Source organism: Hyla sarda, chromosome 1 (assembly GCF_029499605.1).
Source record: "Hyla sarda isolate aHylSar1 chromosome 1, aHylSar1.hap1, whole genome shotgun sequence".
In the NCBI taxonomy this organism is placed as follows: domain Eukaryota; kingdom Metazoa; phylum Chordata; class Amphibia; order Anura; family Hylidae; genus Hyla; species Hyla sarda.
This window is the reverse complement of record NC_079189.1, coordinates 252,239,834-252,263,094: the sequence shown is the minus strand read 5'-3', so window position 1 is coordinate 252,263,094 and position 23,261 is coordinate 252,239,834. Positions and strand designations below refer to the sequence as shown.

At 42.1% G+C, this 23,261-nt stretch overlaps 1 protein-coding gene across 6 annotated transcripts in view; it reads left to right on the top strand.

Annotated features, from left to right (window-relative positions):
• LOC130367859 (excitatory amino acid transporter 1-like) overlaps positions 1–23,261 on the top strand; it is a 338,220-nt gene that overhangs the window by 273,595 nt on the left and 41,364 nt on the right. The gene's annotated exons all lie outside the window — the stretch shown is intronic.

Sequence of the window (23,261 nt, the reverse complement as noted above, 5' to 3'; positions counted from 1 at the left end):
AAAACTCATGAAATAAGAGGTTGGACCAAAGTGAGGACGCTACAATACAGAACCTAAAGGTGTTTTTGTAGAGTTGTCCGGATATTATCCGGGGCCTGGGGTCCAAATTAATCAGATGAGGAAGAAACTATTAAGGCGAGTAGCAAGAATAAAGGTGAGAAGCTTAGAATCCATGTTTAGAAGAGTGATGCGATGATAGTTAGCAGTATAAAGGTGGTCTTTATGAGGCTTCGAAAGGACAGTAATGAAGGCATCAAGAAATTCAGATGGAAGTGGAGAGAAAGAGATTAGAGAGTTATATAGACGAAGCAAAATTTCTTGTAATAGGGAGCAGAAAGGCCATCCGGCCCAGGTGATTTGCCCAACTGGGCAAGAGCAGCCACTACCTTGTCCGACGTAATAAGAGAGCATTCCAAAAAGAAAAGAATTTCCTCTGTAGTATTCAGCAGCTAATAAGTACAGGAAGGATTAAGATTTTTTCATAGAAGTAATTTACAAATATGTTTAACTTTCTGCCACTAGTTGATTTAAAAGAAAAAAGGTTTTCACCGGAGTACCCCTTTAAGCATGGCAGCCAACAGCCGATCTGGTTTATAGCAAACTCATAGTATGTGGCCTTTGTGCAGCAGGTGGCCTTCTCAACCGCAGTTTACACGAGTGCATCCAGCTGTGTCCTGGTGTGGACTCTAGATTTGTACAGTTAGGGAGAGGGGTACTACTGATGTGCAAAGGTTAATCTGGCTAATTAAACCTGTGTCTTGGTATGATCTTGTTTAATACCCAAGGCTAAGAAGAGAAAAATGCCCCTGGATATATGCCTTGAGGGACAACCAAACCCAATTAGGTTGTTACTCAGCCTAGTGGAGAAGTAAGAGGTAAGATCCGCCTTCAATTGGGACTTAATCCAAGGCATAGTCAATAACGACTGGTTAAATGGGCACGGTCATCAACTTATGCACTACAACATACAGTATCTCTATTATACTTCAATTTTTTTAAGGTTAAATCACTTTATTTAGCTTTATTTAGTATAGTTCCCCCAAATTAGGTGCAGTATAGCTCTCCACATTAGGTGCAGTATAGTTCCCCCACATTAGATACAGTATAGTTCCCCACATTAGGTGCAGTATAGTTCCCCCACATCAGATGCAGTATAGTTCCCTACATTAGGTGCAGTATAGTTCCCCCACATCAGATGCAGTATAGTTCCCCACATTAGGTGCAATATAGTTCTCCCACATGAGATGCAGTATAGTTACCCACATTAGGTTATCAGTATAGTTCCCCTACATCAGATGCAGTATAGTTCCCCCACATTAGGTGCAGTATAGTTCCCCACATTAGGTGCAGTATAGTTCCCCCACATCAGATGCAGTATAGTTCCCCACATTAGGTGCAATATAGTTCTCCCACATGAGATGCAGTATAGTTACCCACATTAGGTTATCAGTATAGTTCCCCTACATCAGATGCAGTATAGTTCCCCACATTAGGTGCAGTATAGTTCCCCCACATTAGTTGCAGTATAGTTCCCCCCACATTAGGTGCAGTATAGTTCCCCCCACATTAGGTGCAGTATAGTTCCCCCCACATTAGGTGCAGTATAGCTCTCCACATTAGATGCAGTATAGTTCCCCACATTAGATGCAGTATAGTTCCCCACATTAGGTGCAGTATAGTTCCCCCACATCAGATGCAGTATAGTTCCCCACATTAGGTGCAGTATAGTTCCCCCACATCAGATGCAGTATAGTCCCCCACATTAGGTGCAGTATAGTTCCCCACATTAGGTGCAGTATGGTTCCCCCACATCAGATGCAGTATAGTTCCCCACATTAGGTGCAGTATAGTTCTCCCACATCAGATGCAGTATAGTTCCCCACATTAGGTTATCAGTATAGTTCCCCTACATCAGATGCAGTATAGTTCCCCCACATTAGGTGCAGTATAGTTCCCCCACATTAAGTGCAGTATAGTCCCCCCATTAGGTTATCAGTATAGTTCCCCTACATCAGATGCAGTATAATTCCCCCACATTAGGTGCAGTATAGTTCCCCCACATTAGGTGCAGTATAGTTCCCCCACATTAGGTGCAGTATAGTCCCCGTTGCTATGGCGCCCCGGCCGGCCGCACAGCTTGCACACCCCTAAAGCCGGCCCTGCGCGCACTGAATCTCAGTGCCACGTTTATGCTCCAGGACTGTACATGTGCTGTATGGGTAAGTCTAATCTGTTGTCTTATTAACTCGGGGAAATGACTAAAATATAAAAATTAGAATTTAGCATATCATTTTGCCACATAATAATATGAACATCCCCTTTCTTGGTAAACTATCTATACTTTCCCTGAGTGTTTTCCTAAGATTCTGCCTCTAGTTTCACAACAACAAATCCCAGCATGCCCTCACAGCTAATTGCTGTCAGGTCATGCTGAGAGTTGTAGTTGTGAAACAGCTGTAGGCAACCTGCTAGGACAACACTCATGGCATGTATATATAGTATATTAGTTTTAGTGTAGATAGATAGATAGATAGATACAAATTGAAATGATCACTGCAGCACTCCAATATGGTGAAAAAGGTGAATAATGTTTATTCCATCAACCAACACATAACAACGTTTCAGCTGCAACAATGCAGCCTTTCTCAAGCCACTGGAGAAAGGCTGCGTCGTTGCAGCTGAAACGTTAGGTGTTGGTTGATGGAATAAACACTATTCACCTTATTCACCATATTGGAGTGCTGCAGTGATCATTTCAATTTGGTATCTACTATTCGGAACCGTACAACCGAGGAATTCCGCTCTGACTTGCACCCAGCCGCATTGTATCTTAATTGAAGTGCTGCTACCTTCTTCTTTTTGTAGATAGATAGATAGATATGTGTGTGTATAAATATATATATATATATATATATATATATATATATTCTACTATACTGTATATACATACTATGATAGATTTCCTAGTAGGGTGCCTAACGCTGTTTCACAACTACAACTCCCAGCATGCGGGGATAGCCAATAGCTGTCATGTTATGCTTGGAGTTGTAATGGTGAAACAGCTGGAGTCACACTGTTAGGAAAACACTCTTTGCATGGATATATAACATAGTATATAGTATAAACTACAACTGCCAGCATGCTCAGACAGCTATTGGCTATCATGGCATGCTGGGAGTTGTACCTTTGCAGCAGCTGGAGGCACCCTGATGATTTACACATGAGTGTTTCTATAACAGTGTGCCTTCAGCTTCTACAAAACTACAACTCCCAGCATGCCATGATAGCCAATAGCTGTCTGAGCATGCTGGCAGTTGTAGTTTAGTAACAGCTGGAGGCACAATGATGATTACACCTCAGTGTTTCTCAAACAGTGTGCCTACAGCTGTTGCTAAACTACGAGGTGTAATCATCATTATGCCTCCAGCTGTTACTAAACTACAACTGCCAGCATGCCCAGACAGCTATTGGCTGTATGGGCATGCTGGTAGTTATAGTTTAGCAACAGCTGGAGGCACACTGATGATTAGTCCTCAGTGTTTATATGCCTCCAGTTGTTGCTAAACCATACTGGGGCATAATGGGCCACGCTGGGGGGGTTCTATATTTTTTCTCTTTTTTTTTCACAATATACAAACCATTATAGTAACTTTATCAGTCTCGGGTCTCGGCTGGGAAATCTTGCACGGCAGGTCCAGCGATGCTCCTATACACCTCCTCCCTGGGTAGTACATGAACTGCTAAACAGGGAGGAGGAGACCCTGAGCAGCCTGTCGTGCTATTTGCTGCTCATCTATGCAAGCTCCTGACAGGAGTGCAGCATAGATGAGGTAAGGGCAGAAGTTGGTGTGGTAGCCCAGTACGGGATGGTGTTACCCCGTACCTTCCCTGCCCTGTCAGGCAGTGTCCCCCCGTGTCCCAAGGGCCCCCTGTAGTGTTTCACCCGTTGTAAATATGTTATACATTATGCTGTGTTTTATACCTTTAATAAAATGTACCATGTGATTGTTACCCAGGAGATACCAGCGACCAGCTGACCCCAAGGGTGACCTATGGGCTCCCTGCTATTCTCCCCCATATAAGCCCTGGGTGGAGCTAGCTTCTCTCTCTTGCTTCCTGCTGAGGTCCAGTCAAGTCTTGCCTTTAGTGTGTGTCCGGAGTAGTGAAGACCTCAAGTCAAGTCCTGCAGCCACAAGTCAAGTGCAAGTAAGATAAAGTCACCGTCCTGTCAGTCACAAGTCAGTCAAGTCATCTGTCTACCCAGCATGGCCAGCACTAAATTCTCCCGTCCAACTACAAATCCCAGCAAGCCTGCAAGGTCTCTGTGTCATTGGTCACATCCTTGGGCCCCTGTAATACTGCATAGACTGTAACAACTGTCTACCCTCAGTAAAGCTACCGTTGTCCGTAACTTGAAGTCGGTGTCTTCATTGCCCCTATGCCTTGCCCAGGATCCATCGGTATACCTTCGGGTGGTTATAGGCTAAACCATGCCCTGGCGACACGAATACAAGGGGTTAATGCCATCTGCCCCTAGGGTAATAACATCTGCCCTGCATCTCACACCCCACCATACCATATCGGCACCCAGCTGACATCAGTGGTGTCGCGCCTGCTGGGGAAGTCTGCTTCCTGCTCGGCCTAAGTGAGCAGCATAAGAGACGGCAATATAACAGTTTAGAAGGTAGGGAAAACAATTTAAGACAGGGAGGGGGGTAAGGGATAGATTAGTAATAGGTAGGGACAGGAAAAAAATGGCAGATAGTCCCACCATGACGGCAGTCCATGATGGTGCCAAACCCCCGCACTGTGTCAAATTTTACAACCATTATATGTATATTTGCAATATACATTAGTTAAAAAATGTGTATATTTTGTCCCTACAGCTATTACTGTGAGAAGTCCAAATACAGGGAGTGTAGGTAAGCAAGCAGGGTTCTGTGCAGTGAGGATAAGGGCTCTTTGCGGTGAAGCTCTGTGACACGCTCCCCCCTCACACATTAGGATGACTGACAAACCAAGAGCCTGCACTGAGCACTTCTTGTCCTGCCCTCACTTCCTGTATTTGGACTCTTTATAGAGACACACAGGCAATAGCTGCAGCGACAGCATTTTTTCACCCATATTTTTTAACCAATGTATATTACAAATATACATATAATCTACATTATATAAAAAGTTTTTGTTAACGACAGGTACACTTTAACCCCTTAACGACGCAGGACGTATATTTACGTCCTGCGCCGGCTCCCGCGATATGAAGCGGGATCGCGCCGCGATCCCGCATCATATCGCGTCGGTCCCGGCGCTAATCAACGGCCGGGACCCGCGGCTAATACCACACATCGCCGATCGCGGCGATGTGCGGTATTAACCCTTTAGAAGCGGCGGTCAAAGCTGACCGCCGCTTCTAAAGTGAAAGTGAAAGTGACCCGGCTGCTCAGTCGCGCTGTTCGGGACCGCCGCGGTGAAATCGCGGCGTCCCGAACAGCTGATCGGACACCGGGAGGGCTCTTACCTGCCTCCCCGGTGTCCGATCGACGAATGACTGCTCCGTGCCTGAGATCCAGGCAGGAGCAGTCAAGCGCCGATAATGCTGATCACAGGCGTGTTAATGCACGCCAGTGATCAGCATTAGAGATCAGTGTGTGCAGTGTTAGAGGTCCCTATGGGACCTATAACACTGCAAAAAAAATGTAAAAAAAAAGTGTTAATAAAGGTCATTTAACCCCTTCCCTAATAAAAGTTTGAATCACCCCCCTTTTCCCATAAAAAAAATAAAACAGTGTAAAAAAAAATAAAAAATAAACATATGTGGTATCGCCGCGTGCGTAAATGTCCGAACTATAAAAATATATCATTAATTAAGCCGTACGGTCAATGGCGTACGCGCAAAAAAATTCCAAAGTCCAAAAAAGCGTATTTTGGTCACTTTTTATATCATTAAAAAATGAATAAAAAGTGATCAAAAAGTCCGATCAAAACAAAAATCATACCGATAAAAACTTCAGATCACGGCGCAAAAAATGAGTCCTCATATCGCCCTGTACGTGGAAAAATAAAAAAGTTATAGGGGTCAGAAGATGACATTTTTAAACATATAAATTTTCCTGCATGTAGTTATGATTTTTTCCAGAAGTGCGACAAAATCAAACCTATATAAGTAGGGTATCATTTTAACCGTATGGACCTACAGAATAATGATAAGGTGTAATTTTTACTGAAATGTGCACTGCGTAGAAACGGAAGCCCCCAAAAGTTACAAAATGGCGTTTTTTTTTCGATTTTGTCGCACAATGATTTTTTTTTCCGTTTCGCCGTGCATTTTTGGGTAAAATGACTAATGTCACTGCAGAGTAGAATTGGCGACGCAAAAAATAAGCCATAATATGGATTTTTAGGTGGAAAATTGAAAGGGTTATGATTTTTAAAAGGTAAGGAGGAAAAAACGAAAGTGCAAAAACGGAAAAACCCTGAGTCCTTAAGGGGTTAACAAGCGATGTGTACAAAACGGGGCCGTATTTGAGGGTTCAAGCTTACCATTATAAACCAGGTTAAAATCGCATACCTAAATCAAAGTGTCACACCAGGGTGTACACCAGGGTCCCAAGTTTAATAAACATAGCATGAAAAAAAGGAGGGGGAGAGTCATTTGAGGTAGACCATGGTCCCAAGTTAAAGGAGAACTCCTGAATAGGAAAATTATCGTCCATACTGCCGGCAGTAAAAAAATAAACAGGTACATACCTTCCTTCGCTCCCCCGATGCCTCCGGTAACCGACTCCGGCCTCCGCCGCGATCCTCTTCCTGGTTGCCGGTGGTCGGCGAGTCATACTGCTCTCAGCCAATCACTGGCCGCAGCGAAGTCCCGACTCGGCCAGCGGTAGGCTGAGTGGCAGTGTGACATTTTCGACCCCGGCAGCAGGTGCCGGTGTAGTGAAGAATTGTGTGTCTTGAAGCGTTTTCACACTGCAGCTCAGCCTATCGCCGGCTGAGTCGGGACTTCGCTGTGGCTGGTGAATGGCTGAGCGCAGTATGACTCGCCGACCACCGGCAACATGGAAGAGGATTGCGGCGGAGGCCAGAGCCGATTACCCTAGGCCCCGGGGGAGCGAAGGAAGGTATGTACCTGTTTATTTTTTTTACTGCCGGCAGTATGGACGATAATTTTCCTATTCCAGAGTTCTCCTTTAAATACACATAGCACCAGGGCTGGTGCAAGGATTTTTGTCCCCCAAGGCGAAAGTTAATTTTGCCGCCCCCTTGACCCCGCCCACTGGCTCCATCCTTTGACGTGCCCCACCTTACAACTAGGGTGACACACTGTAACAAACCTCCTCTTCTTATCTTCTTACGACTGGGGTAACAGACAGTAACAAACTTCCTCCTCATTTAATCTCTTTACTATTGGGGTGATAGACAGTAACAAACCTCCTCCTCATGTAGTCACCTTACTACTGGGGTGACACACAGTAACAAACCTCCTCATCATGTAATCTTCTTACTACTGGGGTGACACACTGTAACAAACCTCCTCCTCATGTAATCTCCTTACTACTGGGGTGACACACTGTAACAAACCTCCTGCTCCTATAATCTCCTTACTACTGAGGTGACACACTGTAACAAACCTCCTGCCCATGTAAATTCCTTACTACTGGGCTGACACACTGTAACAAACCTCCTCCTCATGTAATCTTCTTACTACTGGGGTGACACACTGTAACAAAAGTCCTCTTCATGTAATCACCTTACTACTGGGGTGACACAGTAACAAACCTCCTCATGTAATCACTTTACTACTGAGGTGAAACACAGTAACAAATCTTCTCCTCATGTAATATCCTTACTACTGGGGTGAAACACTGTAACAAACCTCCTCCTCATGTAATCTCCTTACTAATGTGGTGACACACTGTAACAAACCTCCTCATGTTATCTCCTTACTACTGGGGTGACACACTGTAACAAACCTCCTCCTCATGTAATATCCTTACTACTGGGGTGAAACACTGTAACAAACCTCCACCTCATGTAATCTCCTTACTAATGCGGTGACACACTGTAACAAACCTCCTCATGTTATCTCCTTACTACTGGGGTGACACACTGTAACAAACCCCCTCCTTATGTTATTGCCTTACTACTGAGGTGACACACTGTAACAAACCCCCTCCTTATGTTATTGCCTTACTACTGAGGTGACACACTGTAACAAACCCCCTCCTTATGTTATTGCCTTACTACTGGGGTGACACACTGTAACAAACCTTCTCCTTATGTAATTACCTTACTACTGGGATGACACTGTAACAAACCTCCTCCTTGTGTAATCTCTTAACTACTGCGGTGACACACTGTAACATCCTCCTCACGTAATCTCATTACTACTGGGGGGACACACTGTAACAAACAATAGTTTAGCAGACACTATCTATTATATATTATAACAGTATTATATAGAGTTACAGCAGACAGTATCACACATTATAGGATTAGATACAGGGGCTCAACATCCAATATCAGACATAGGGGGGATTAGATACACAGCTCAGTAGACAATATCACACATAGCGGGATTAGATGTTTCCCAACCAGGGTGCCTCCAGCTGTTGAAAAAACAACTCTCAGCATGCTCGGACAGCCAAAGGCACAGACATATTCCATCAATGGACGGTTGAGAGACCCCCATACACTTTAGATATTTGCCTGACATTCACCTAATTTGTATATCCACCTTTTACACTGTCTGTAAATATAATAGGGGGGTTAGCTATCTAATGTTAACATATGGCATGCCTTTAGATCAGGTATTCCTAACCATTCTCTACTGGAACATCCCAAACCTGGCCATCCCTAGTAGCTGATATCTATGCCAAAATTAAAAAATATGGCATACCATTAAAATGGGTACAAAAGGGTACCTTATTTATTGCTAAACCAGAAATTAAGGCAGCCAAAGAAGGACTTGGTCCCTTCTTTCAAAACTGCAATCGTAACTGCGTACATTAGAAGAGAGGCACCAATAATAAACCAACTAGCACTGTACAAACAATATAGCTCTGCTTTATACAGACATTTCAGAGTTAAAACTGAAATATTAATTAAAGATATTTATTAAAAGATGCTCTTTATATGTAACAATATGTAGACATTTATATATGTTTACATCAGTTTAGAATGGAATTTAACCCCTTTAGGTACGCCCTTGCGTCTTGGTACTTAAGGACTGAAGGTGTACCTGTATGCCCTAGTCCCGTTACTGGGGTTTGAAGTGTGCTCCATGCTGAGCATGCTTCATACCCAGTAGGTCTCAGTTGCTATGAGCAGCCAGGATCCACGGTAATGCCGGGCATCGTCGATCTGGCCAATGCCCAGCATTAACCCTTTAGACGCCACAATCAAAGTTGCGGCAAAATTGCGGCATCTAAAATACGGGTTTAACAGTGCCGGTTAGCTAAGGGCAGCTGATAAGGACATTTGCAGCAAAATCGCAGGTACCTATCAGCTGGGTGGATGGCGGGAGGGCTTACCTGCCTGCTCGCCATCCGATCGATGCTCTGATGCTCTGGCAGGCTACAGCAGCAGAGCACCAATAACACTGATCAATGCTATGCTATGAATCAAAAGATTGGATGTTATAGCCCCCTATGGGCCCCCCTCCCCCCAAAAAGTGTAAAAAAATATAAAGTTAATAAAAGTGAATTAACCTCTTCCCAATAAATATCTGAATCTCCCCCTATTCTCATTTTTTTAATAAAATGATGTAATCAAAAATAAACATAATCATATGTGGTACCGCCAGGTGCGTAAATGTCCAAACTATGAAAATCTAAGCTTAGTTAAACTGCACAGGTGAAGGCGTACACGTGAAAAAAATCATCAAAGTCCATTTTTTATCATTTCATGTACCATAAAAAATTTCATAAAAACAGAATAAAAAGTCCCATCAAAATAAACATGGTACTGATAAAAACTACAGATCACAGCTCAAAAAATGAATAAAAATAAATGAATAAATAAATAAGTTATAGGGTCCAGAAGATGACAATTTTAAAACATTCTAATTTTGGTGCATGTAGTTATAATTTTTTTAAGTAGTAAAATTTGTACTTGTACTTGTAACCGTATGGACCTACAGAATAAAGATAAGGTGTCATTTTTACCAAAAAGTACACTGCATAGAAACGGAAGCCCCCAAAACTTACAAAATGGCATTTGTTTTGTTCAATTTAACCCTACAAATATTTTTTTTAGTTTTGCTGTATATTTTGTTATGAAATGATTGTCATTACAAAGTACAATTGATGACGCAAAAAAACAATCCCTCATATGGGTCTGTTGGTGCAAAATTGAAAGCATTATGATTTTTAGAAGGTGAGGAGGAAAAAAAGAAAGCGCAAAAACTAAAATTAGCTTGGTCCTTAAGGGGTTAACTAATAATTTGTGGCCTCTCTTACATGTTATTCTCAGGGATGTGGACCTCCTATCGCCCGACGCCCGGGACTAGCAGTTTTGGGCGCCGGGCAGGGGAATTTGTCCGGCCTAATTTGCGGCTTCTGGCAAGCAGGGCCGGACCTGACAAGTGCGGCGGCGATCTGCAGTCTGTATGGAGCGGGCTCCCTACTCGTGCCCACTCCATACTATGCAGCCTGTGTACTCGGAAGCAGAGCAGGGGAGATGAGAAGCTGGGTACAGTATTTGTCTTCTCTCCCCTGCTCTGCAGACGTGCGGGGGGAGATGAGGGGGCATGGCTTCTTGCTCCCCATGCAGACCTGCGTCCTCTGCCTTCACTCCCCCCAGCTGTAGCTTCAGAGAGCTGAGGGGAGGAGGCACGTCTGCACGGGGAGATGCCTGCGGCACTCACAGGGGAGTATGGAGCGGGCTTGGGATTCCTGCCCGCTCCATACTCTGCAGCCCCCAGCTGTTCTCATAGCCGGGGGCTGCCGCTAATAGCCAGCATACGGAAATCGCCGCGGCTGGCTATTAACCCTTTAGATCGCCGCTGTCAAAGCTGACAGCAGCGTCTAAAAAGAAATGTGAATGCTCCCTGATGGGCTAGTGGGGTGGATCGCCCCCCCCCCCCCCCCCGCAGTGTGATCGCAGGGGGGCGATCCACTATAGAGGTAGCCGGAGGGCTTACCTCTGTTCCCTGCTGTCCCGCTCTGTCATTGATAGATCCTGACTGGACCAGGCTCTATCAATGGATCACAGAGCACACAGATCAATAGAGTTCAATAGAACTCTATTCATCTGTCTGAGGAATCTAATGATTCCTCATATAAGTGTAATAAAGTGTAAAAAAAAAAAAACGGTTTTAATAAAAGTTTGAAAGACACACATTAACCCAGTGGTCTTCAAACTGTTGGCTGTCCGGGCATGCGGGGAGTTGTAGTTTTGCAACATCTGGAGGGCCACAGTTTAAAGACTGCTGCATCAACCCCTTCCATGTTAAAAGTTCAAATCAACCCCTTTTCCTATATAAAAACATGCAAACATAATAAAAATAAACATATTTGGTATCGCTTCGTGCGTAATTGTACAACCTATTAAAATATAACATTATGTATCCCGTACGGTAAATGTAAAAAAATACCAAACCACAGAATTGCAATTTTTATAATATCCCAGAAAAAAAAAGTTAAACAGTTATTAAAAAGTCAGATCAATACCACAATGGTACCGATACAAAAAACAGATTATGGCGCAAAAAATTAGCCCTCATACAGCCTGGTATGCGGAAAAAAATAAAGCTACAGGGTTTAAAAAATGGCAATAAAAAAAATTAGAAAAAGTTCAGAATTAGTAAAACATGACGTAAACTATACAAATCTGGTATCGCTGTAACCAGGCGGCCTAAAGTATAAAACTAACATGTTATCTCAACCACAAGGTAAATGGCGCAGAAAAGAAAATCACCAAATCTGCAAAATTATCTTTTACTATTTCAATTTCACTTCCCTTAATATATATATATATATATATATATATATATATATTATTTTTTTTTGGTTCAGAGAATATGTTATTGAAAAATTAAAAGGCATCATTATAGTAGGTAGTTATGGCTATTATAGGGCGAGGAGGAAAAAAATAGAGCGTAAAAGCGAAAATTGGCCTTGACAAGTGGATCGTCATGAGGGACAAGTAGATTTTGCTCCATTTTAGTCCTGTGGACAAGTAGTTTTTTTTATAAAATTTCCACACCCCTGTATTCTGTATCTTTGTGTGTTCTAGATAAGCTTTTCACAGTACTTCAGACCTGTAAAACTCTGTACATAGCACAGATAAGCTACAACAAAGAGACTTTTTTTTTTTGTATCTTTTTTGTACTTATTTTTTGGTATCTTGGAAGCTGCATTCCAACCCTTGGTGGGGCTTATTTATAAAAATCAATGTGCAAACACATTCCAACTGTAGTAGTATCTACTACAAGGTACAAAATAGAACAAATAATTGTAAAAATGTGCAAAACCTCAATTTATTTTGAAACTTTCATTTATATGCAACAGCTGGAGGCATTCTTGTTGGGAAACACTGTTCCATGCACTGTGCTGTGCTCGCATTGAAGAGATCGGCACACAAATAGAATGGTCTAACGCCAATCTCCGGTGCTGCTAATAAGCAATTCCTGATTCTACTCTGCAGGGTATTTATTGTGGCCATGTTGATACTTGTAGTCCCTCAGCAGTACCATCCTGTTCCCCTGTGCATTCATTACAGATTTAGAAAGCTCAATGCTATTACTTTTTAGGACATTTGGAGTGTAACACACAGTTATGGGTACATAAAGTGTATGATTCTATTATAATTGATGGCACTCTGTATGAAGCTATAACAGTGAATGACAAAAAACATAAACCACTCCCAGATATAGACATGGCTCTATGACGCACTCATAGACATTTTGTCCAGTTAACACACTTTGAGATGGGGTGCATCGTTGGCCTGAGAGAAGCAGGATGGACATTTTGAACAATAGCCTGCCATCGAGGCACCCATTAGCTGTCATGCTATTGGAAGCCAGCCAACCATCACCTTTGTTTGCAGTTTTGTTGTGAAAAAAAATCTGGACTGCTGTGGACTGGAACCTTTTTACCTTTAGCAACCACGTTCTGTTGGGATCTGATGATGATAAAGGACTCAGGTTTTTTTTTCCATTTTTGCACTTTCGTTTTTATCTCCTCACCATCTAAAAATCATAACGCTTTCAGATTTCCACCTACAGACTCATATGAGGGCTTGATTTTTGCGCCACCAATTTTACTTTGAATTACATCAATCATTTCACCACAAAATCTACGGCAAAACGAGAAAAAAAAATTGTGGACAAAATTGAAAAGACAAACAAACACAATTGTGCAACTTTTGTGAGCTTCCGTTTCTACGCAGTGCACTTTTTGGTAAAAATGACACACTTTACTTCTTTTTAAAAAATGTATAACTTTTTGTACAAAAATTTTTCATTTTAAAACTTTTTATTTTTCCATAAACGGGAATGTGTGAGGGCTTACTTTTTTGCGCCATGATCTGTAGTTTTTATCAGTACCATTTTTGTTTTGATGGGACTTTTTGATCGCTTTTTATACATATTATTTAGGGTATACAACGTGACAAAAAATATGCAATTTTGGAATTTGGTATTTTCTTTTTACGTATACACCATTGACTGTTTAATAAATATTATATTTTTATAGTTACATTTACACGAGTGTAATAATTACCTGTAAAATTTAAAAAAAATGTAGGTAGGAAAATGGAAAGAGTAAAAATTAAATACACAATTCTGTATGTTATATGCCCTTTATTAGGGTTAAGCTGCTGGAATCTGAATTATCTGCACACTTGCTACAGCACCATGACTGAATATTTCAGCCAAACCTCAGCATAATCTTGTGGATATTAGAGATGAGCGAATTTACAGTAAATTCGATTCGTCACGAACTTCTCGGCTCGGCAGTTGATGGCTTATCCTGCATAAATGAGTTCAGCTTTCAGGTGCACCCGTGGGCTGGAAAAGGTGGATACAGTCTAGGAGACTCCTTCATAGGACTGTATCCACCTTTTCCAGCCCACCGGAGCACCTGAAAGCTGAATTAATTTATGCAGGATAAGTCATTAACTGCCGAGAAGTTTGTGACGAATCGAATTTACTGTAAATTCGCTCATCTCTAGTGGATATACTTGACAGTCCCCATGAGATCTTTGTAAAGATATATCTGTTACGATGCAGAAACTAGCACCCACTCATGGCGAGTTATCCAACATGGGTTGTTAAGGGGTTAAAGGAAACTTTTTTTTTTTTTTTTTTTTTGCATAGGTGAGATCAAGTGGTTTTGTTTCCTTGATACAGAAGTTCCACAGATAAGATAATTGTTTTATTTGTCAACCTTTTGCTTAGCTGAAAATAGATAACATTAAAAGAAATATAGCAAATAGGCAGCTTACATGCAATTATAATTTTTTCTTATGGAATGCTTTTTCTGCATTTCCTAATCACTTCTAGCTGATTTCTGTTTGATCCAGAAAAACAGGAATTATTACTTTAAATCACATTGATAAAATACTGCATTCTAGATAGTTACTGAGATATAGGTTATATCCATTGGTTTTCTCCCAATTAAAGAGGTTACGTTGTGTCAATTTAGCTGCTGCTGGTTCTTTCAGGACACAACACCACAAACCATATGGTGATGAAAGGCATTTGTAACCTGCAGCCTTAAAGGGGTATTCCGGGAATTTTTTTTATTTGACTATGCTACAGGGGCTGTAAAGTGTAGTTCATAATATAGTGTCTGTACCAGTGTGTGACGGTTTTCTCACAATTCTTATGCGATTTTCACCCCAATATTTATTTTTAACAGCATACAAAATGACTGTTGTCTCAGCTTTTTCCCAGGTTGCAATGCGGTCGAGACCTGACTCACTAGTCAGCTGATGACAGGGAGCCTGATCTGCAACTAAGGCAACAGCTGTAGGCACCCTGATTGAAAACCACAGGTCTGCAGCTCATTTATGTTTCAGTGGGTGAGGTGGCTGATGTGTGGGAAGGAGGAAAATGGAATCATGGGATTTGTAGGCAAACAAGAAAACTGAAAACAGGAAATACAAGTTCACAGAAAGCTAGCCACAGTGTTCTGGTAATCTCACAGCATAGCCATTTAGCCCAAGACAAGCGCAGATCCTTCCTAAGCATGTCCATTACTGTCTGCCAGGTATGTACTAAAATCACCTTATGCTGGATAACCCCATTAACCCAGATGATGCTTCATCTCCATTCAAACCACATAAAGGTTGTGAGGAGGCAAATATATATCTACATTCATGGGTTCGTTAAAGCGGCCATGAGGTATCTTAAAAGCTTTGTCAAGTGTAGGTGTTTGTATAAGGTGTGTCAACTGGTGCTCCAAGTTATACAGATCTGCAAATTAATTCTATTTAAAACTGCAAACGTTCCAGTACTTTTAATGCTGTATGCCCTGAAGGTTGTCGTGTAGTTCTTCCCTATATGACTTAGTGCTCCCTGCTGCTACCTCTGTCTGCTCTCCTGCTGTGTACAGTTCCTGACACAAAGAGGTTTTCTTCTGCTCTTGACTGTTCCTGACATAGACAGAGTTGGCAGCAGGAAGCACTGTGTCAGACTGGAAACAACTGTATGACGTCCTCCAGGATATACAGCAGCTTAGTACTCAATATGCTGTACTAATGGCTTGAGTGTTTTTTTTAAATAGAATTTAGAAATCTGTATAACTTTTTCACACCAGTTGATTTGAGAATAATAGAAAAAAATAATACCATTTTGTAACTTTTGGGGGCTTCCGTTTCTATGCAATGCACTTTTCGTGTATGATTAAAATGATCCCAACTTATATGTTTGATTTTGTTTTACTTCTTTTAAAATCTGTAGTTTTTATCGGTACCATTTTTGTATGCAAAGTAACCAAAACATGCAGTTTTGGAATTTGGTATTTTTGTACGTATACACCATTGACTGTGTGGTTTAATTAAGGCTATTAGACATGTGCAATTCGGTTTGGCACGAATGTCTAATTTACCGAATTTTACAGTTTTCGGGCATTTGAACCGATCCGAATGCACGAAAACATATTTTGAACATTCCCGAATAGCCACGATAATACGAATAGCAAAGTAACGACTGCATGCGGTAAATAATGAATGCATTCGTTATCCGTAAACGAACTTAAAGAATTAATTCTAATAACAAAAAGATAATAAAAAAGATACAATAGTGATGGAAAAAATTGTATCTAACGAAATGTATCTTTTTTATTATGAAATGTTTATAAATTTTTAAACAGGGATCAATTTATGTGAGCGTGTAAAGCACTAAAAATGTAGCCGACAATAATAAAAATGTAGTGTGTGCATGTTTTTCACTTTAAAAAAAACATTTTTTAGGTAGTACTACTGTACTACACACTGTTCCATGATGGGAGTAGTAGTTACCTGTACTAATTGACAGATCGCCGGGGTCCCTTGCAATCCTCTTGTATAATGTATAGATGCGGCAGCCGCTCTTCTATGGTCCCCTGCACTCACGTATATATACACATATTCATATTTCCCGCAGAGCTGTGATTGGTCAGATGGTTCCAGTCAATCACAGCTCTCTGTGAGAAATAGGAATATGTGTATATATAGGGCCGTGCAGGGGACCATAGGAGAGCGGCCACCGCATCAATACATTATACAGGTGCATCACAGCGGGTGTCAGGAGTGATACCCGCAGTGATCTTTCCTTTACTACAAGTATTACTACTCCCAACATGGAGTACACTCTGCTCCATGCTGGGAGCTGTAGTACCTGCATTAATAGACAGATCGCAGCGGGTGTCAGAAGTTACACTCGCTGCAATATGTCTATTAATGCAGGTACTACAGCTCCCAGCATGGAGCAGAGTGTGCTCCATGTTGGGAGTATTAGTACCTGCAGTAAGGGACAGATCCCAGCGGATGTCACTCCTCCTGACACCCGCTGCGATGGTCCTGATGTGAATGTCGGGATCAGCTGTTCTCAAGGCTACAGAGCCCGGAGAACAGCTGATGCTGAGCGGTAGGTATACATCGTATATCTACTGCCCAGCAAGAACTTACAGTGAGCCTGCAATGTGTATACAGGATACACATTGCTGGCTCACTTAACCCCTTGCTATATCTATATCTATAGATAGCTGTATATAGTGTATACAGAAGACGAATTCCGCTTACTTCCCTCGAGTACCGGGCAGATCTGTGTAGCTCCGCCCCCTAGTGATGATGTAATTAGGGGGCGGAGCTACAGAAGGGAACTAGGCTAGTTAATCTGAAGCTCTGTTCACATTGTCTGTTTTGCATAATGTGAACAGACCCTTCTGGCAGTGTCTACCCAGACAGGGAGACTCCAGCTGTTGCTAAACTACAACTCCCAGCAGGCCCAGACAGCCTTTGGCTGTCTGGGTATGCTGGGAGTTGTAGTTTTGCACCAATTGGTGGCACCCTGTTTCGGTAGACATTGCATCATGGGTGCTCTCCCCAGCGGACAGCGCCAAAAATGTCATAACCAATTTTTTGTGTTTTTTTCTTCTCGTTTCAGATCCGTGTATGCAGAGGATTACTGCGGATTCGATGGATTACGGCGGATTTTTCTTTTCTTTTAATAAAATGGTTAACGAGGGCTGTGGGGAGGTTTTTTTTTTAAATAAAATAATTTTCCCAATGTGTTTTTTTTTAATTTTTTTATTGAATTTTCAGGCTTAGTAGTGGAAGCTGGTCTTATTGACTGAATCCATTACTAAGCCAGGGCATAGTGCTAGCCCCAAAAACAGCTAGCGCTAACCCCCAATTATTACCCCGGTACCCACCGCCACAGGGGTGCCGAGAAGAGCCGGTACCAACAGGCCCGGAGCGTCAAAAATGGCACTCCTGGGCCTAGGTGGTAACAGGCTGGCGTTATTTAGGCTGGGGAGGGCCAGTAACAATGGTCCTCGCCCACCCTGGTAACGTCAGGCTGTTGCTGTTTGGTTGGTATTGTGCTGAGAATGAAAATACGGGGAACCCTATGCGTTTTTTATTTATTTAAATACAAAAAATAAAAAGACGTATAGGGTTCCCCGTATTTTCATTCTCAGCACAATACCAACCAAACAGCATCAGCCTGACATTACCAGGGTGGGCGAGGACCATTGTTACTGGCCCTCCCCAGCCTAAATAACGCCAGCCTGTTACCGCCTAGGCCCAGGAGCGCCATTTTTGACTCTCCGGGCCTGTTGGTACCGGCTCTTCCCGGCACCCCTGTGGCGGTGGGTACCGGGGTAATAATTGGGGGTTAGCACTAGCTGTTTTTGGGGGCTAACGCTAAGCCCTGGCTTAGTAATGGATTCAGTCAATAAGCCCGGCTTCCACTACTAAGCCTGAAAATTCAATAAAAAAAAAACACAACACATTGGAAAAATTATTTTATTTAAAAAAACACTCCCCCACAGCCCTCATTAACCATTTTATTAAAAGAAAATAATCCGCCGTAATCCATAGAATCCGCAGTAATCCTCTGCATACACGGATCTGAAACGAGAAGAAAAAAAAACACAAAAAATTGGTTATGACATTTATGGCGCTGTCCGCTGGGGAGAGCACCCATGATGCAATGTCTACCGAAACAGGGTGCCACCAATTGGTGCAAAACTACAACTCCCAGCATGCTCAGACAGCCAAAGGCTGTCTGGGCATGCTGGGAGTTGTAGTTTAGCAACAGCTGGAGTCTCCCTGTCTGGGTAGACACTGCCAGAAGGGTCTGTTCACATTATACAAAACGGACAATGTGAACAGAGCTTCAGATTAACTAGCCTAGTTCCCTTCTGTAGCTCCGCCCCTAATGACATCATCACTAGGGGCGACGCTACACGGACCTGCGCGGTACTCGAGGGAAGTAAGCGGGATTCGTTTCTGTATACACTATATACTGCTATCTATAGATAGCTGTATATAGTGTATATCGCCCAAAGGGTTAACCTACACTGTCCAGCAGTGTAAGTTAACTCTCTTCTTGCTGGGCTTGCGCAAAGCACACAGCTCAGCAATGGGTTAAGTGAGCCAGAGATGTGTATACTGTATACACATTGCAGGCTCACTGTAAGTTCTTGCTGGGCAGTATACCTACGGCTATACCTACGATGTATACCTACGGCTCAGCATCAGCTGTTCTACCGGCTCTGTAGCCCTGAGAACAGCTGATCCCGACATTCACATCAGGACGATTGCAGCGGGTGTCAGGAGGAGTGACATCCCTGGGATCTGTCCATTACTACAGGTACTAATACTCCCAACATGGAGCACACTCTGCTCCATGCTGGGAGCTGTAGTACCTGCATTAATAGACATATTACAGCGAGTGTAACTTCTGACACCCGCTGCGATCTGTCTATTAATGCAGGTACTACAGCTCCCAGCATGGAGCAGAGTGTACTCCATGTTGGGAGTAGTAGTACTTGTAGTAAAGGAAAGATCACTGCGGGTATCACTCCTTACACCCGCTGCGATCCTCTTGTATAATGTATTGATGCGGCGGCTGCTCTCCTATGGTCCCCTGCACAGCCGTATATATACACATATTCCTATTTCCCACAGAGAGCTGTGATTGGCTGGAACCATCTGCGGGAAATATGAATAGGTGTATATATACGTGAGTGCAGGTGACCATAGAAGAGCTGCCGCCGCATCTATACATTATACAAGAGGATCGCAAGGGACCCCGGCCATCTGTCAATTAGTACAGGTAACTACTACTCCCATCATGGAACAGTGTGTTCCATGCTGGGAGTAGTAGTACTACCTAAAAAATTTTTTTAAAAAAGTGAAAAACACGCACACACTACATTTTTATTATTGTCGGCTACATTTTTAGTGCTTTACCCGCTCACATAAATTGATCCCTGTTTAAAAATTAATAAACGTTTCATAATAAAAAAGATACATTTCTTTAGATACAATTTTTTCCAGCAGTACTGTATCTTTTTTATTATTATTTTTTTATGGTACCCTATGAAATTTTTATAAAAAAGGTATCTCCATAATTTTTTGGGATCGCTAAAGTCCAAAAATGAATAAAAAGATTTACCGAATGTACCCGAATACCGAATGCATCCGAAAAATCAACCTGAACACCCGAATACCGAATGTATCCGAAAAATCTAAACCGAAAATATTACCGAACCGAAAAATTTTTACAAAATGAAAAAACGAAACGGAAATTTTTCTAGTGCACAAGTCTAAACGCTATGTATTTTTTTTATAGTTTGGACATTTACATGTGGTGATACCAACACAATTTTTTTTTTTTATGGGAAAAGGGGGGTGATTCAAACTTTAATTAGGTAAGGGGTTAATTGACATTTATTTATTTAATTAACTTTTTTTTTTTTGCACTATTACATGAAGTCTTGTGATTGCATACACTGGTCAATGCTATGCCATAGCATTGATCAGTGTTATCTGTGCTCAATTGCTCCAGCCTGCCATGGTTGACTGCAGCACAGGAGTACTGATCAGATGGGGAGGAGGCAAGTAAGGGCCTTCTCCCTCTTCTCTCAGCTGATAAAGTCACTGTGGTTTCACTACAGTGATCCTGATCAGCCCAACTGAGCAGTCAGGGTCATTTATTTTACATTTTAGACCCTCTAGATCAACTTTGATCTTGACATCTAAAGGGTTAATGCCTGGCATCACCACTCAGGAGCGCGTGTTTTTAGAATTCACAGTATGGTAAAACTGACATACTAACTTTGGTCTATCAATCAATACGATTCCAAATATATGAAACTTGGATGATTTAGGACAACGTTCCTGAAGAAAAATGTAGACTGGCACTACTGGATCTCTATTCCTGCATGTAAGTCTAGGAAGTATTGCAAACCGAATCTTGGAAAAAGCAGCCTGGCGGTGCTCAGAGCATAGCAGAGTCCATATACAGGTGCATGAAGGTATATAAGAAACTTGGCAACTCACCACTGCTGCAACAACGAAAGGCTTTATTCCAGAGCTTGGTTCATGACATGCATCGTGGCAAGGGAGGGGAAGGAAAGAGGCAGGGGGTACCTGTGAAACAGCGCAGTTTCTTGCCTTGCAGGCACCTTTTCAAGCCAAGCAGATGCTTGATCCAACAAGCTCACCTGTTAATGAAGCAGGTGAGCAGGGATACTGGGGCGAGGACAAGGCGGGGCCACATACCGCTATACAAACACATAACTATAGAAAAAGATAAATATATACAAAACATTATAAAAAAAAGACACTGAAATCGTGCCTGTCATTGTGACCGGCCGGTTCCAAGTCGTTCAGCTTCATAATGCACTAAGATTCCTTTTGCAACAGCATACGATGTCTATCTCCTCCCCGTCTCAGAATCTTAACTGTTTCCAGTCTGGCAAATCTGAGACACCAGCCATTCCCCCCGTAGACTTCTTTTATGTGCGATATAAATATTGGTGCTCCGTGTCCTGTGACGATGAAGCATATATGTTCTCTTATCGTCATAAACATCTTTTAGTCTTCCCTATATAAAAGAGTTCACAGGGGCAAATGAGGGCGTAGACCACGTAAACGGTGCGGCAAGTAATCAGGTAAGGAATAACCTGTTTGTGGCTGCCAATGAATGTCACTCTACTATTGATTTTTAACACACAGAATGAACAGTGTCCACAAGGTTTGTTGCCTTTTTGGGGCTGTCTTGGTTAACCAGTTTTCATGTGTCCTATCTGTGTAGATTTTAATTTGTCCCCTTGTGTAATGTTTTTTCTGTAAGCAATGATTGGCTTAGTTTTCGCTATATCTTTGAAGTCGGGTTCAGATTCCAGAATGAACCAGCTCTTCAGAATAGTAGTTCTGATAGCCTGGTTCAGATTGGAATTAGAAAAAGAGAACATGAAGCGTGTATTATCCTGAAGAGATTATCCAGCTCCTACCCTCCACCGTGTAAAAACACTATTCCCTACTCACAATTCCTCAGACTCAAACGGAACAATTCAGATGAAACTAAATATTTGGCAAGCAAATTACCTCAAAAATAGACTCAAAGCTAGGGGTTACCCCAATGAGATTATTAAAAAGGCCTTTGATGAAGCTGAAAAAGTAGATTGTAGTACTCTTCTCTCCCATACACAAACTAAAACTAAATCTCTTCAGGATAATACACGCTTCATGTTCTCTTTTTCTAATTCCAATCTGAACCAGACTATCAGAACTGCTATTCTCAAGGCTGGTTCATTCTGGAATCTGACCCTGACCTCAAAGATATAGCGAAAACTAAGCCCATCATTGCTTACAGAAAAAACATCACACTAGGGAACAAATTAAAATCTACTACCCCGAACACAGATAGGACATATGGATAACCAAGACAGCCCCAAAAGGCAACAAACCTTGTGGATACTCTTCATTCTATGCGTTAAATATCAATAGTAGAGTGACATTCATTGGTGGCCACGAACAGGTTATTCCTTACCTGATTACTTCCCGCGCCACTAACGTGGTCTACACCCTCATTTGCCCCTGTGGACTCTTTTATATAGGGAAGACTAAAAGATGTTTATGAGGATAAGAGAACATATATGGTCCATTGTCACAGGACACAGAGCACCAAGATTTATATCCCACATTAAAGAAGTCTACGGGGGGAAAGGCCGGAATTTGCCGGACTGGAAACAGTTAAGATTCAGAGATGGGGAGGAGATAGACACCGTATATTGTTGCTAAAGGAATCTCAGTGGATTATGAAGCTGAACGCCTTGGGACTGGCCGGTCTCAATGACAGGCAGGATTTAAGTGTCTTTTTAAAATGTTTTGTATATATTTATCTTTTACAATTGTTATGTGTTTGTTTACCGGTATGTGGCCCCTCCCTGTCCCCGCCTCAGTATCCCTGCTCACCTGGTTCATTAGCAGGGGAGCTTGTTGGATCAAGCGTCTGCGTGGCTTGAAGAAGTACCAGCAAGGCACGAAACTGCGCTGTTCCACAGGTACCCCCTGCCTCTTTCCTTCACTCCCTTGCCACGATATGTGCCATGAACCAAGCTTTGGAATAAAGTCTTTAGTTGTTGCAGCAGTGGTGAGTTGCCGAATTTCTTCTTTACCTTCATACACTTGGATGATTTAGGTTTCATTTTATAGTAAAAAAAAAAATGTGAAAAACTTTTGAAAACTGTGTTCTGATCCCCCATGACTTTTTCATTTTTCCACCTAAGGAGCTGTGTTAGGGTTTATTTTTTGCG